This window comes from Elephas maximus, chromosome 17 (assembly GCF_024166365.1).
Source record: "Elephas maximus indicus isolate mEleMax1 chromosome 17, mEleMax1 primary haplotype, whole genome shotgun sequence".
In the NCBI taxonomy this organism is placed as follows: domain Eukaryota; kingdom Metazoa; phylum Chordata; class Mammalia; order Proboscidea; family Elephantidae; genus Elephas; species Elephas maximus.
In genome coordinates, this window is record NC_064835.1 from 20,361,647 (window position 1) to 20,379,213 (window position 17,567).

Here is a 17,567-nt window from a genome sequence, read left to right on the forward strand (position 1 = left end):
TCATTATCATCATGTAAGTATTCATTACTCTTTTCTATGTTGATACTATCTATGATTTTATAATAATTTCTTCTATGACGTCATCCAATTATTCATAAGATGATTTTTCAAGAGAAGATTATAAAGTCCTATGAAATGACAACTTGAGATTATTCACTTTGTATTTATTCTTGAGATGCTCTTTGAGTTCATGTTATTATGAAATATTTTTCTATATTTCATCTATCACACATAACAACATCACGTACATAAGAATATACAAGAGATTAACCAAATACTTTACTAAAATCAAGATAATCTGGGACTGTAACATTCTTTTATTCTACCAACCCAGTAAAACTCAAAACAAAAATCCCTGGCTTACCTTAGCAATCTTATGCTAGCTTTGAATCACCAGCGCTTTCTTTTATGAGAGCTTACAATGTATTTTTTCTTAAACTATTTTGCTCAGGTTTCACTGATTTCCAAGGTAGTCAAAGCAGGCTAAAACCACTGACACAGGGCAGGTGATTTTGTGAATCCTGCACAAACAGCAGTCACAGGGCATTCAGACAGATGGTGTTAAACAGGATGGCAGAACCGACAGCAACAGGAATTAAAAGCTTGTGTCAGAATCAGTTTTAGGGGCAGGGGATGGTCACATATACTGTATTTTTACACAAATAACACAGTGCCTTTCTAGCTCAGGCTGCTAAACAAAAGGTTGGCAGTTCAAATTCACCAGGTGCTCTTTGGAAACTCTATGGAGCAGTTCTACTCTGTCTGATACTGTCGCTATGAGTCAGAAGGGACTCCACAGCAATGGGTTTGGTTTGTTTTTGGGTGCTGACACATGGGAGCCCTATTGTAGTGGTTAAGTGCTAAGGCTGCTAAACAAAAGGTCAGCAGTTTGAATCCACCAGCCACTCCTTGGAAACACTATGGGGCAGCTCTACTATGTTCTATAGGACCACAAGAATGGGAATCAACTTGATGGCAAAAGTTTTTATTGACTAATAATGTTGAACATCTTTGGATGTGTTTATAGGCCATTTGTATATCTTCTTGAGAGAAATATCTATTCAGTTCTTTTGCTTGTATTTTTATTGGGTGTGTGTCTTTTTTTTGTTCAGTTATAAGAATTATTAGCATATTCTAGATATTGTTTTGGTTAGGTGCCAGCTAGTCTTCAGTCATTAGCCTTCAACATGTCAAATCTTTTCTTGAAATAGTGCCTAAATTCAGGTGGGATGTACTCAAGGTCATACTTTGGCTCTTGTGAACTTGTTTTAATTTTCTTCAGCTTCAATTTGAACTTGTATATGAGCAACTGATGATCTGTTCTGCAGTCAGCCCCAGGCTTTGTGCTGACTGAAGATATTGAGCTTCTCCATTGTCTCTTTCCACAGATGTATTTGATTTGATTGCTCTGCATTCCATCAGGCAAGGTCCATTTCTTTAGTTGCCATTTATGATGTTGTAAAAAATGTATTTCTAATGAATATGTTGTTGGTCTTATAAAATTGTAGCATAGGATCTCCCACATCGTTTCTCATACCAAGGCAATATTTTCCAACTTCTGACCCTTTGACTTTGTTTCCAGCTTTTGCGTTCCAATCACCAATAATTATAAATGCATCTTGATTGCATATTTGATCAATTTCAGATGGCAGAAGTTGGTAAAAATCTTCAATTTTTTTTTTTTTTTAATCTTTGGCGTTAGTTGTTGGTGTGTAAAAGAGAATAATATTGTATTAATTAACTGGACTTCCTTGTAGGCATATGGATATTATCACTGACAGGGTTGTATTTCAGGATAGTACTCAAGATGTTCTTTTTGAAGATGAATGTGACACCCATCTTCTTCAATTTGTCATTCTTGGATAGTAGGCCATATGGTTGCTCAATTCAACATGGTCAATACCAGAAATAAAATGACATATTGCGTTGGGCAAATCTGCTGTAAAAGACCTCTTTAAAGTGTTAAAACGTAAAAATATCACCTTGAGGCCTTGGTGGTGCAGTGGGTAAGAGCTCAGCTGCTACCCATAAAGGTGGGCAGTTCGAATCCATCACTTGCTCTTTGGAAACCCTATAGGGCAGTCGACTGGACAGCAATGGATTTTTGGTTTCAACCCAAGCCATGGCCTCTTCATTTGTCTCATATGCATGTGAAAGCTGGACAATAAATAAGGAAGACCAAAGGAGAATTGATGCATTTGAATCATGGTATTGACAAAGAATACTGAATATGCCGTGGACTGCCAGAAGAAATCTGTCTTGGATGAAGTATAGCCAGAATGCTCCTTAAAAGGGAGAATGGCAAAACTTTGTCTCATACTCTTTGGACAGGTTATCAGGAGCGACCAGTCCCTGGAGAAGGACATCATGTCTCCTAAAGTAGAGTATCAGCAAAAAAGAGGAAGACCCTCAATGAGATGGAGTCCCACAGTGACTACAACAATGGGCTCAAACACAGCAACATTATGAGGATGAGGCAGGACCAGGCAGTGTTTTGTTCTGTTGTACACAGGGTTGCTATGAGTTGGAACTGACTCGATGGCACCTAGCAACAACAGCATTGTTAATATATAGAAATACGTTTGAATTTTTGAGTTTCCATATACAAATTTCTATAATCTTTTAACAGACAGTTTTACCTCTTCCTTTCTAGTACGAGCACTTTTAATTCATCTTCTGTTTAATTGTTCTGCCCTGAACCTCAAGTATAATATTGAATAGAATGCCTAGAGTGAACATTCTTCTCTTGTTCTTGATATTTGGAGAACACATTCAGTCTTTTATCATTAAGTATGATGTTAGCTGTGTTTTTTTTTTTTTTTGGAAAAAAAAAGAATGTTTTTCATCAGAGCATGTACTCATCATATTGTATCATAAAGTTCTAATTTCTTATATCCATCTGACCCTTGTAATCATTTAAATTTGAGGAATCTTTTCAAAAATAAAAGTGAATTTGTAGTATTTTTAAAAAGGGGAAATTTGGAGTTGCCATTTGTCCATTCTAGGAAGAGTTGGTTCTTAAAAAGGAGAGAATTGGGAAAGGGTCTAGCAAGGAGTCAGAAACTTGAATGCCTTTATGGATCAAGCAGATAACACAGTTATATAAAGGGGTAACACTTAAAGACTGGTGGGTGATTTGAAAAATGCATGTTTTGTGAAAGGTTCCAAATTCAAATATATTTCTAAAGTACTGTGTTACCCCCCCCCCAAAAAAATTGTTGTACTACTTCTTCACAAGCTCAGCGATTCACATCTATTGACGTAGACAGATAGGAGAACATGGCAGACAAACTCAGGCTGCTGGAGTGACAGTGTTAGTAAGACATTCCTTATGGCCATGGCTTTCTAACAACTCCACTTGCAGTTGTATTCTCCCTGTGGTGTGATAACTTTTTATCCCCAAACTGTTTTTAATAAAAATGCATTCACCAGTCATGTGTTAATGGGGCCTTAAAATAAATGATAGCTGGAGCAGTCCTATCAGTTCCAGGAAATAGTGAGTGTCAAAGATGAGAAAGATCCAAAATAGAACTATTATTAGAAGATGGGGGCCAGGTGGCAGAAAAAAAGTAGGCTGTGGTGTGAAATGACTCAGGAAAGCATGGAAGACAAGCACACTTTTCTCAGGTTTAAAGTAGTGGCTCAGGTGGAGGCAGCATAGGAACAAAATGGTGCTCATATGTGTGATTGTATTTGACTTTTTTCATTTGAATATATTGTTTAATGTTTCCCAGGATATTACCTACTCTGGAGACATATGAGTTGCAGTATTATACTAGAAGTATCTAAAGATCATTTTTGAAATTTATGATCCAATATACTAGTAATTTAGTGTAACTCCTGGGTATATGGAGTACCTGGGTGGTGCACACGGTTGACCTATGGCCACATAGGCTAACAAAAAAATCTGAGGTTTATATCCACTCAGTGTTGCACCAGAAGAAAGTCCTGGAGATTTTTTTGTTTGCTTGTTTTTCTTCTTTTTTTATTGTGCTTTAAGTGAATTTTTTATAATCTAAGTCAGTTTCTCATACAGAACTTATACACACATTGTTATGTGACCCTAGTTGCTCTCCCTACAATGTGACAGCATACTCCTCTCCACCCTGTATTTCCCATGTCCATTCAGCCAGCTCCTGTCCCCCTCTGCCTTCTCCTCTCACCTCTGGTCAGGAGCTGGCCACATAGTCTCATGTGTCTACTTGAGTTAAGAAGCACACTCCTTACCAGTATCATTTTATGTCTCATAGTCCAGTCTAATCTTTGTATGAAGAGTCGGATTTGGGAACGGTCTTAGTTTTGGCCTAACAGAGACTCCAGGGGCCATGTCCTGTATGGTCCCTCCAGTCTCAGCCAGACCATTAAGTCTGGTCTTTTTCCTAGAATTTGAGTTCTGCATCCCACTTTTCTCCTGGTCCTTCAGGGACTCTCTGTTGAGTTCCTTAACAGAATACTGATTGGTGATAGCCAGCACCGTCTAGTTCTTCCGGACTCAGGCCAATGAAGTCTCTGGTTTATGTGGCCCTTTCTGTCTCTTGGGCTCATATTTTCCTTGTGTCTTTGGTGTTCTTTTTTCTCCTTTGCTCCGGGAGGGTTGAGACCACTTAGATGGCCACTTGCTAGCTTTTAAAACCCCAGATGCCACTCACCAAAGTGGAATACAGAACGTTTTATTAATATACTTTGTTATGCCAAATGACCTAGATGTCCCCTAAAACCATGGTCCCCAGAACCTCAGCCCTGCTACTCTGTCCCTGAAAGTGTTTGGTTGTATTCAGGAAAGTTCTTAGCTTTTAGTCCAGTTGTACTGACTTCCCCCATATTCTGTTTTGTCCTTCCTTTCACTTAAAATAATTCTTGTCTACTATCTAATTCAACAGCACTGGGTTGACTGGGTGGGTTACTATCTAATTAGTGAATACCCTTCTCCCTCCTTCCCCACACTCGTAACCATCGAAGAATGTTTTCTTCTGTGTTTAAACCTTTTCTTGATTTCTTATGACAGGGGTCTCATACAATATTTGTCCTTTTTCAACTGACTCATTTCACGGAGCATAATGCCTTCCAGATTTATCCATGTTATGAGATATTTCATGGTATCATCCTTGTTCTTTATCATGGTGTAGTATTCCATTGTGCAAATATACCATAATTTGTTTATCCATTCATCTATTACTGGGAACCTTGGTTGTTTCCATCTTTTTGCTATTGTAAACAGTGCTGAAATGAACGTGGGTGTGTATATATCTATCTGTGAGAGGGCTCTTAGATCTCTAGGATACATTCCAAGGAGTGGGAATGCTGAATCGTATGGTAGTTCTATTTGTAGCTTTTTAAAGAAATGCCAATGTCTTTGTACCATTTTACATTCCCACCAGCAGTGTGTAAGTGTTCCAGTGTCTCCACAACCTCTACAACATTTATTATTTTGTGTATTTCGGATTAATGCCAGCCTTTTTGGTGTGAGATCGTATCTCATTGTAGCTTTGAATTGCATTTCTCTGATGGCTAATGATCATGAGCATTTCCTCATATATTTGTTATCCACCTGAATATATTCTTTGGTAAAGTGCCGGTTCATATCTTTTGCCCATTTTTATTGGTTTATTTGTCTTTTTGTTGTTGAGGATTTGCAGTATCTTGTAGGTTTTAGAGATTAGACACTGATGAGATTTGTCCCAGCCAAAAATTTTTTCCCAGTCTGTACGTTGTCTTTTACTCTTCTGGTGAAGTCTTTGGATGAGCATAGGTGTTTGATTTTTAGGTGCTCCCAGGTATCTGTTTTCTGGTGTTTCTGCATTATTAGTAATGTTTTGTATACTGTTTATGCCATGTATTACGGATCCGAGCATTGTCCCAATTTTTTCGTCCATGATCTTAATCGTTTTAGCTTTTATAGTTAGGTCTTTGATCCATTTTGAATTCGTTTTTGTGCGTGGTGTGAGTATAGGCCTTGTCTCATTTCTTTCTGCAGATGAGTATACAGTTATATCAGCACCATTTGTTAAAGAGGCTGTGTTTTCCCAGTTCACAGACTTCAGAACTTTGTCAAATAGCTGTTCATAAATTCAAACAGCTCCTGAATTCTCTATTCTGTTCTATTCTGTGTAACTGTTGTACCAGCACCAGGCTGTTTTTATTACCATGGCAATAAAATAGGTTCTAAAATCAAGCAGTGTGAGGCCTCCCACTTCATTTTTCTTTTTCAGTAAGGCTTTACTTATAGGGACCTCTTCCCTTTCCACATGAAGTTGGTGATTTGTTTCTCCATCTCATTAAAAAATGCCACAGGAATTTGGATCAGGATTGCATTGTATCTATATAGATCGCTTTGGGTAGAATAGACATTTACACAATGTTAAGTCTTCCTATCCATGAGCAAGGTATGTTTTTCCACTTATATAGGTCTCTTGTGGTTTCTTGCAGCAGTCTTGTAGTTTTCTTTGTATAGGTCTTTTTTATTCCTAAGTATTTGATCTTCTTGGGGGCTGTTGTACATGGTATTTTATGGATTTGGTGATTTCTCGTCAATGTTCTCTTTGTTGGTGTAGAGGAATCCAACTGATTTTTGTATGTTTGTCTTGTATCCTGTTACTCTGCTGAACTCTTCTATTAGTTCCAGTAGTTTTCTCGAGGATTCTGTAGGTCTTTCTGTGTATAAGATCATATCATCTGCAAATAGAGATACCTTTACCTCTTCCTTACCAACTTGGATGTCCTTTATTAGTTTTCCTAGCCTAATTGCTCTGGCTAGGACCTCCAGCACAGTGTTGAGTAAGAGCATCATTGTCTGGTTCCCATTCTCAAGGGAAAAGCTTTCAGACTCTCTCCATTAAAGATGATATTGGCTATTGGCTTTGTATAAATGTCCTTTATGATGTTGAGGAATTTCCCTTCTATTCCTATTTTGCTGAGAGTTTTTATCATGAGTGGGTGTTGGACTTTGTCAAGTACATTTTCTGCATCAATTGATAAGATCATGTGGCTCTTGTCTTCTGTTTTAAATTTGTGATGGGTTGCACTGGTGGTTTTTCTGATGTTAAACCATCCCCGCATACCTGGTATGAATCCCACTTGGTCATGGTGAATTATTTGTTTGCTATGTTGTTGAATTCTATTGGCTAGAATTTTGTTGAGGATTTTTGTATCTAAGTTCATGAGGGTTATATGTCTGTCATTTTCTTTTTTCATGTTGTCTTTATCTGGTTTTAGTATCAGGGCTCTGCTGGCTTCACAGAATGAGTTTGGGGGTATTCCATCTTTTTCTATGGTCTGAAATACGTTAGTAGTAGTGGTGTTAACTATTCTCTGAAAGTTAGGTAAAATCCTCTGGTGAAGCCGTCAGGGCCTGGGCTTTTGTTATTGTCTTTTTGGGGAGTTTTTTTAAATTACCTTTTCAATATTTTCTTTTGTTGTACGTTTATTTAGTTTTTCTGCTTCTGTTTGTGTTAGTTTAGGTAGATAGTGTGTTTCTAGAAATTTGTCCTTTTGCTCTAGTCTCCAATTTCGTTAGAGTACAATTTTTCTTAGTATTCTGTTATGATTCTGTTAATTTCAGTTGGGTCTGTTGTGATGTCGCTCATCTCATTTCTTATTCTAGTTATTTGTTTCTCTCCTGTTTTTCTTTTGTCATTCTGGCCAGTGGTTTATCGATTTTGTTGATCTTTTCAAAGAACCAACTTTTGGTCTTGTTAACCCTTTCAGTTGTTTTTCTCTTCTCCTTTTCATTTAATTCTGCCCTAATTTTTATTTTTTGCTTTCTTCTGGTGCCTGAAGGCTACTTTTGATGCTCTCTTTATATTTGTTCGAGTTATAGGGATAATTCTTTCATTTTGACCCTTCTTTTTGGATGTGTGCCTTTATTGCTCTAAAATGACCTCTGAGAACTGCTTTTGCTGTGTCCCAAAGGTTTGGATAGGAAGTATTTTCATTCTCATTGGATTCTATGAATGTCTTTATTCCATCCTTAATTTCTTTATAACCCAGTAGTTGTTCAGCAAAGTGTTCATTTTCCATGTGTTTGATTTTTTTTTTCCTTGCTTTTCCTGTTATTGATTTCTACTTTTATGGCTTAATGCTCAGAGAAGATGCTTTGTAATATTTCCATGTTTTGGATTCTGTTAAAGGTTGTTTTATGGCCTAATATGTGGTCTATTCAGGAGAATGTTTCATGTGAATTAGAAAAGAAAGTCTACTTAGCTTCTGTTGGGTGGAGTGTTCTGCATATGTCTATGAGGTCAAGTTGGTTGATTGTGGCATTTAGATCTTCTGTGTTTTTATTGAGCTTCTTTCCGGATGTTCTGTCCTTCATGGAAAGTGGTGTGTTGAAGCCTCCTACTATTACTGTGGACCCATCTATCTCTTTTCAATGCTGTGAGAGTTTGTTTTATGTATTTTGGAGCCCTGTCCTTGGGTGCATGAATATTTATTATGATTATATCCTCCTGGCATATTGACCCCTGAATCATTACATTATATAGTGTTCTTCCTTATCCTTTGTGGTAGATTTAAGTTTAAAGTCCATTGTGTCAGAAATTAATATTGCCACACCTGCTCTTTTTGGGTTGTTGTTTGTTTGATATATATATATTTTCCATCCTTTGAGTTTTAGTTTGTGTCTTGAAGTCTAAGGTATGTTTCTTTAGGCAGCATATAGATCGATTGTGTTTTTTTGTTATCCGTTCTGCCACTTTGTGTCTCTTTATTGTTGCTTTTAGTCCAGTTACATTCAGGGTGATTATTGACAGGTATCAGTTTAGTGCTATCATTTTGACATCTTTGTGTGTGTGTTGTTGACAGTTTCTTTTTTCCTCTTAATTTTTGTGCTGAGTAGTTTTTCTTTATATATTGTCGTTTCCTGTTTTTCATTGTCCTTGCTTTTGTATTTGCTGAGTATGTTTTTCTTGGTTTTTATTTTGATGTGTAAGATTGTCATTTTCCATTTTGGTTAACTTAATATATACTTCATTTTTCTATGTGTAAACCAAACTTTTGTTTATTCATATAGCCTTGACTTTCTCTCCATGTAAAAGATCTATGACTACATTTTTAGTCCCTCTTTTCTATTTAATGTTTCACCCTTTACATAATGACATCTCTGTTTCCCTGTGTTGAGTGTTTTAGCTTTGATTTATTGTTGTGACTTCCCTTTCTGGGTTGGTATCTGGTTGCGTTGTCCTATGTTCTAGTCTAGAGTTGTTACCTGATGTTATCGATTTTCTAACCAGAGGTCTCCCTTTAGTATTTCTTGTAATTTTGGTTTGGTTTCTTCAAATTCCCTAAACTTATGATTATCTGGAAATGCTCTAATTTCACCTTCATATTTAAGAGACGGTTTTGCTGGTTATAAAATTCTTGGCTGGCAATTTTTTTCCTTCAAGGCTTTAAATATGTCATCCCATTTCCTTTTTGCCTGCATGGTTTCTGCTGAGTAGTCCAAGCTTGGTCTTATTGGTTCTCCTTTGTAGCTGACTTTTCATTTATTCCTAGCTGCTCTTAAAATTCTCTATTTTTGGTTTTAGCAAGTTTGATTATAATATGTCTTGGTAACTTTCTTTTGGCATCTACCTTGTGTGGGGTTCAATAAGCATCTTGGATAAATATCTTCTCATCTTTTACACTGTCGGGGAAGTTTTCTTCCAACAGGTCTTCAACAATTCTGTCCATATTTTCTCCCCCCCGCCCCGCACTGTATTCTGGTACTCCAAGCACTCATAGGTTATTCCTCTTGATAGAGTCACACATAATTCTTAGGGTTTGTAATGGATTGAATTGTGTTCCCCAAAAATATGCGTCAACTTGCTTAGGTGGTGAGTGGTTGTCCTCCATTTTGTCATTTTCCTATGTGTTATAAATCATAATCTCTGCCTGTGGTTAAAGGGGTTAGGGTGGAATGTAACACTGTTGCACAAGTCACCTCCCTGATCCAATGTAAAGGGAGTTTCGCTGTGGTGTGGCCTGCACCACCTTTTCTTTCTCAGGAGATAAGAAGAAAGGGGAAGTGAGCAGAGAGGAGGACCTCAAACCACCAAGAAGGCAGGGCGGGGAGCAGAGTGTGTCCTTTGGACCTGATGTACTTGTGCTGAATTACTCCCAGGCCAAGGGAAGACTGATGCATCATAAGGACCTTCCTCCAGAGCTGACAGAGACAGAAATTCTTCCCGTGGAGCTGATGCCCTGTGAGAAAATAAATTTCTGTTTGTTAAAGCCATATGCTTGTGTATTTCTGTTACAGCAGCACTGGATGACTAAGACAGGGCTTCTTCATTTTTTTTTTAAGTCCTTTGTCTGTTTTTTCCTCACATAAGTTCGTGTCAAGTGCTTTATCTTCAATCTCACTAATTCTGATTTCCACTGCCTCAATTCTGCTCCTATGACTATTAGTTGTCTACTTCTGAATTTTATTGTTAATCTTCTGGATTTCTGTTTGCTTTCTCTCTATGGATTCTTGCACCCTATTAAGTTTGTCATTATGCTCTTCTCTAATCTTCTTAAGTTCCTCTAATGCCTTGTCTGTGTATCCCTTGGCTTGTTCTGTATTTTGCCTGATCTCCTTCCTGATCTCTTGAAGAGTTCTGTATATTAATCTTTTATGTTCAACCTCTGGTAATTCTAGGAAATTATCTTCATCTGGAAGATTTCTTGATTCTTTGTTTTGGGCACTTGCTGAAGCCATTATGGTCTGCCTCTTTATATGATTTGATATTGACTGTTGTCTCCAAGCCATCAATAAGTTATTGTATTTATTTATTTTATGTTTGCTTACTATGTCCAACTTCTTGCTTTGTTTTGTTTTGATGTGCCCAGACAGGCTGCTCCTGTGGGCTAGTTTGTTTATTGGTGCCTTTGAAGCTGTAATGTCCTGTTACTAGGTAGTTAGAGTTGTTATAGGTATATTAGCCCAGGAATCTGTTTACTTTTCTTGTATGGATTCAGCTCAGTTGTCCAGGTAGTCAGACACCAAGTGTGTGATGCATAATCTCACCTACACTCTTAGACAAGCAGGTGTGATTGGTGCAGGCACAGGTATCTGGCTGCAGTAGGGGGACACATGCAGAGCAAAGCAGGGATCTGACAGCTGCCCTTGTATGTCTGTGAGGAACAGGTGTCCCTGTTCCCTAGAGTGTGTAGGTGGATGGGTTTTGCAGCTGGAATGTGGACACTCAATGCTGTTGACTATAAGGACTAGGAGGCACCACATATTTGGACCCTCTCTTGGGTACCAAGGTGGAATGGGTGGAGCCACCAGTCCTCAGGCCCCTGGTGTGGATAGGTGAGGACTCTGATTACTAGATAGAGCAGTGTCAGATGTCATATGCCTGCCTCTCCACCATATAGCTGAAATAGTTGAAGTTGGACTTCAGGTATATACCCTGTTATACTGTGCTAATGAGGATGTATGCTGTTGAAATGGCCCCACAGAGGTCTATGTAGTGGTGAGAGGCGTTTAGAATCTGCGGGCCCCTTATGCCTGTGTCTAGGCAAAGGAGCTACTTCTGCCCTGAGTTCCCAGCTTAGGGGAGACAGCAAATTATTTTTTCCCTGTTTGCTAATTGTTTCCTTCTCCAAGGCAGGAGAATGGCTCAGGATACTTGACAGGTCTTACTTCCAGCCCAGGGAAAGCAGCTATCACTGAAGCCAGCTTGGGACCTGATGCAGTTTGGGGAGAGGTCAGTTAAATGGGAGAATTTTTTCCCAAAGGGGTGTTTTATATCCACACAGTAGATTAGACACACATACTTATCTTTCGCTCTTTGAGTACTGCCTTTCACAGACTCTGAAGGCATCAGTGGACTCTCCATCGCTCAGTCTCTCCCACTGTGGAAAACATGTCCCGAATGCCACTGCTCACATCCCCACATTCTCACCAATGGATCTGGCCTGCAGGGTGCTGGTTCCTGCAGGGTCAGGTCTGGCATCTCCTCACTGCTTCTAAAATGTCTCTTCCTTCTCCTGCTGCTCAGTACAATGCCTCAACTTCATGCTTTATGTTCAGCACTCCCGGACTGTCGTATATAATTGATTCACTTGTTTTTTGGGGGGCTTTCTTGTAAGAGGGACCACCGTGAGCCTCTGACTACTCTGTCCTCTTGGCACCACGTTTTCTGGAGATCTATTACCAAAAAAGTCAGCCATTGAATTCCCTGTGGAGCACTGTTCTACTCTGACACACATGGGGTTGCCATGAGTCAGAGTGAACTCGACAGTTACTACTTTTTTTTTTTTTTTAATAGATTTGAGTCAGTATTGACTCAGTGGTGGTAGGTTAGGTTTTTTGGTTTTATATTGTAAACACATTTTTTGTTTAAAATTCATGCCCTGCACCACTCAGATTTCTTAGGGAGGTATTGTTTTGAATTTTTAAACTTGTTTTTCCTTGATTTCAGAACTTTCTTTTTCTTAGCTAGTAGATTTTTAAATCTTTTTGAAAACAAAACTAAGTTCTGAAATATCTAAAATATAATTTATTTATTTGTGAAAAATGATTCAAGTGACTTAATTTAGGACTCTCTGTGAAAAAATAATCTACAAAAGATATTATTTTAACTTTAGATGGTTTTTATACACTAGGATATAATATATAAGAAAGAACTCAAATTTTACTACAGGATCTAGAATGATTTAAAAAACTTAAATTTTAATAGTGCTCAAAATGTTTGTATGTTATGTTGTACCTGCACTATCTTATGTGTGTGTGTTTGAAATGAAATGAATTATTATTTTCTTTTGAATGTTTACCATACTTCATTACTACAATTGACAGTATTCATTTTGCAATGTGATAGCTAACAATTTTTCAATGTAAAGTGGCTTTGAGAATTTTGTAATCCATCAAACAGTTTGTTTTCAGCCCTAAAAATCTTATTATTTGATGTTACATTTATTATACTGCTTAAGGTATGATATATCTAAGGACAGCTTAAGATGTACAAATAATATTGTATTCATCATGTCAATGCCTTCATGGTATCTCAAAGAGAAGCTCTGCAGGGATACAACACCATAAACCCAATAAACATAAACACCATAAAAGGTTGAAATTGTAGCATTTACCAATCCCTAAGACATTTTTTAGTTTTTTCAGAAGCATATCTAATAAGCTAGCAACATTTTTTTTAATAACTTTTATTAAGCTTCAAGTGAACGTTTACAAATCCAGTCTGTCACATATAAGTTTACATACATCTCACTCGCTACTCCCACTTACTCTCCCCCTCTTGAGTCAGCCCTTTCAGTCTCTCCTTTCTTGACAATTTTGCCTGCTTCCCTCTCTCTCTATCCTCCCATCCCCCCTCCAGACAAGAGTTGCCAACACAATGTCAAGTGTCCACCTGATATAATTAGCTCACTCTTCATCAGTGTCTCTCTCCCACCCGCTGACCAGTCCCTTTCATTTCTGATGAGTTGTCTTCGGGGATGGTTCCTGTCCTGTGTCAACAAAAGGTCTGGGGAGCATGGCTGCCGGGATTCCTCCAGTCTCAGTCAGACCATTAAGTTTGGTCTTTTTATGAAAATTTGGGGTCTGCATCCCACTGATCTCCTGCTCCCTCAGGGGTCCTCTGCTGTGCTCCCTGTCAGGGCAGTCATCGATTGTGGCCGGGCACCAACTAGTTCTTCTGGTCTCAGGATGATGTAGGTCTCTGGCTCATGTGGCCGTTTCTGTCTCTTGGGCTCTTAGTTGTCGTGTGGCCTTGGTGTTCTTCATTTTCCTTTGCTCCAGGTGGGTTGAGACCAATTGCTGCATCTTAGATGGCTGCTTGTTAGCATTTAAGACCCCAGACGCCACATTTCAAAGTGGGATGCAGAATGATTTCATAATAGAATTATTTTGCCAATTGACTTAGAAGTCCCCGCAAACCATGTTCCCCAGACCCCCGCGCTTGCTCCGCTGACCTTTGAAGCATTCAGTTTATCCCGGAAACTTCTTTGCTTTTGGTCCAGTCCAATTGAGCTGACCTTCCATGTATTGACTGTTGTCTTTCCCTTCACCTAAAGCAGTTCTTATCTACTGATTAATCAATTAAAAAACCCTCTCCCACCCTCCCTCCCTCCCCCCCTCGTAACCACAAAAGTATGTGTTCTTCTCAGGTTTACTATTTCTCAAGATCTTATAATATTGGTCTTATACAATATTTGTCCTTTTGCCTCTGACTAATTTTGCTCAGCATAATGCCTTCCAGGTTCCTCCATGTTATGAAATGTTTCAGAGATTCGTCACTGTTCTTTATCGATGCGTAGTATTCCATTGTGTGAATATACCACAATTTATTTACCCATTCATCCGTTGATGGACACCTTGGTTGCTTCCAACTTTTTGCTATTGTAAACAGAGCTGCAATAAACATGGGTGTGCATATATCTGTTTGTATGAAGGCTCTTGTATCTCTAGGGTATATTCCTAGGAGTGGGATTTCTGGGTTGTATGGTAGTTCTATTTCTAACTGTTTAGGATAACGCCAGATAGATTTCCAAAGTGGTTGTACCATTTTACATTCCCACCAGCAGTGTATAAGAGTTCCAATCTCTCCGCAGCCTCTCCAACATTTATTATTTTGTGTTTTTTGGATTGATGCCAGCCTTGCTGGTGTGAGATGGAATCTCATCGTAGTTTTAATTTGCATTTCTCTAATGGCTAATGATCGAGAGCATTTTCTCATGTATCTGTTGGCTGCCTGAATATCTTCTTTAGTGAAATGTGTGTTCATATCCTTTGCCCACTTCTTGATTGGGTTGTTTGTCTTTTTGTGGTTGAGTTTTGACAGAATCATGTAGATTTTAGAGATCAGGCGCTGGTCAGAGATGTCATAGCTGAAAATTCTTTCCCAATCTGTAGGTGGTCTTTTTACTCTTTTGGTGAAGTCTTTAGATGAGCATAGGTGTTTGATTTTTAGGAGCTCCCAGTTATCAGGTTTCTCTTCATCATTTTTGGTAATGTTTTGTATTCTGTTTATACCTTGTATTAGGGCTCCTAAGGTTGTCCCAATTTTTTCTTCCATGATCTTTATCGTTTTAGTCTTTATGTTTAGGTCTTTGATCCACTTGGAGTTAGTTTTTGTGCATGGTGTGAGGTATGGGTCCTGTTTCATTTTTTTGCAAATGGATATCCAGTTATGCCAGCACCATTTGTTAAAAAGGCTATCTTTTCCCCAGTTAATTGACACTGGTCCTTTGTCAAATATCAGCTGCTCATACGTGGATGGATCTATGTCTGGGTTCTCAATTCTGTTCCATTGGTCTATGTGTCTGTTGTTGTACCAATACCAGGCTGTTTTGACTACTGTGGCTGTATAATAGGTTCTGAAGTCAGGTAAGGTGAGGCCTCCCACTTTCTTCTTCTTTTTCAGTAGTGCTTTGCTTATCCGGGGCTTCTTTCCCTTCCATATGAAATTTGTGATTTGTTTCTCTATCCCCTAAAAATATGACATTGGAATTTGGATCGGAAGTGCGTTAAATGTATAGATGGCTTTTGGTAGAATAGATATTTTTACTATGTTAAGTCTTCCTATCCATGAGCAAGATATGTTTTTCCACTTAAGTATGTCCTTTTGAATTTCTTGTAGTAGAGCTTTGTAGTTTTCTTTGAATAGGTCTTTTACATCCTTGATAAGATTTATTCCTAAGTATCTTATCTTCTTGGGGGCTACTGTGAATGGTATTGATTTGGTTATTTCCTCTTCGGTGTTCTTTTTGTTGATGTAGAGGAATCCAAGTGATTTTTGTATGTTTATTTTATAACCTGAGACTCTGCCAAACTCTTCTATTAGTTTCAGTAGTTTTCTGGAGGATTCCTTAGGGTTTTCTGTGTATATAATCATGTCATCTGCAAATAGTGATAACTTTACTTCTTCCTTGCCAATCCAGATACCTTTTATTTCTTTGTCTAGCCTAATTGCCCTGGCTAAGACTTCCAACACGATGTTGAATAAGAGCAGTGATAAAGGACATCCTTGTCTGGTTCCCGTTCTCAAGGGAAATGCTTTCAGGTTCTCTCCATTTAGAGTGATATTGGCTGTTGGCTTTGCATAGATACCCTTTATTATGTTGAGGAATTTTCCTTCAATTCCTATTTTGGTGAGAGTTTTTATCATGAATGGGTGTTGGACTTTGTCAAATGCCTTTTCTGCATCAATTGATAAGATCATGTGGTTTTTGTCTTTTGTTTTATTTATGTGATGGATTACATTAATGGTTTTTCTGATATTAAACCAGCCTTGCATACCTGGTATAAATCCCACTTGATCATGGTGAATTATTTTTTTGATGTGTTGTTGGATTCTATTGGCTAGAATTTTGTTGAGGATTTTTGCATCAATGTTCATGAGGGATATAGGTCTATAATTTTCTTTTTTTGTAATGTCTTTACCTGGTTTTGGTATCAGGGAGATGGTGGCTTCATAGAATGAGTTGGGTAGTATTCCGTCATTTTCTCTGCTTTGGTATACCTTTAGTAGTAGTGGTGTTAACTCTTCTCTGAAAGTTTGGTAGAACTCTGCAGTGAAGCCGTCCGGGCCAGGGCTTTTTTTTGTTGGGAGTTTTTTGATTACCGTTTCAATCTCTTTTGTTGTTATGGGTCTATTTAGTTGTTCTACTTCTGAATGTGTTAGTTTAGGTAGGTAGTGTTTTTCCAGGAATTCATCCATTTCTTCTAGGTTTTCAAATTTGTTAGAGTACAATTTTTCATAATAATCTGAAATGATTCTTTTAATTTCATTTGGTTCTGTTGTGATGTGGTCCTTCTCATTTCTTATTCGGGTTATTTGTTTCCTTTACTGTATTTCTTTAGTCAGTCTAGCCAATGGTTTATGAATTTTGTTAATTTTTTCAAAGAACCAGCTTTTGGCTTTGTTAATTCTTTCGATTGTTTTTCTGTTCTCTAATTCATTTAGTTCAGCTCTAATTTTTAGTATTTGTTTTCTTCTGGTGCCTGATGGATTCTTTTGTTGCTCACTTTCTATTTGTTCAAGTTGTAGTGACAGTTCTCTGATTTTGGCTCTTTCTTCTTTTTGTATGTGTGCATTTATTGATATAAATTGGCCTCTGAGCACTGCTTTTGCTGTGTCCCAGAGGTTTTGATAGGAAGTATTTTCATTCTCTTTGCTTTCTATGAATTTCCTTATTCCCTCCTTGATGTCTTCTATAACCCAGTCTTTTTTCAAGAGAGTATTGTTCATTTTCCAAGTATTTGATTTCTTTTCCCTAGTTTTTCTGTTATTGATCTCTAGTTTTATTGCCTTGTGGTCTGAGAAGATGCTTTGTAATATTTCGATGTTTTGGACTCTGCAAAGGTTTGTTTTATGACCTAATATGTCGTCTATTCTAGAGAATGTTCCATGTGCGCTAGAAAAAAAAGTATATTTTGCAGCAGTTGGGTGGAGAGTTCTGTATAAGTCAATGAGGTCAAGTTGGTTGATTGTTGTAATTAGATCTTCCGTGTCTCTGTTGAGCTTCTTACTGGATGTCCTGTCCTTCTCCGAAAGTGGTGTGTTGAAGTCTCCTACTATAATTGTGGAGGTATCTATCTCGCTTTTCAATTCTGTTAAAATTTGATTTATGTATCTTGCAGCCCT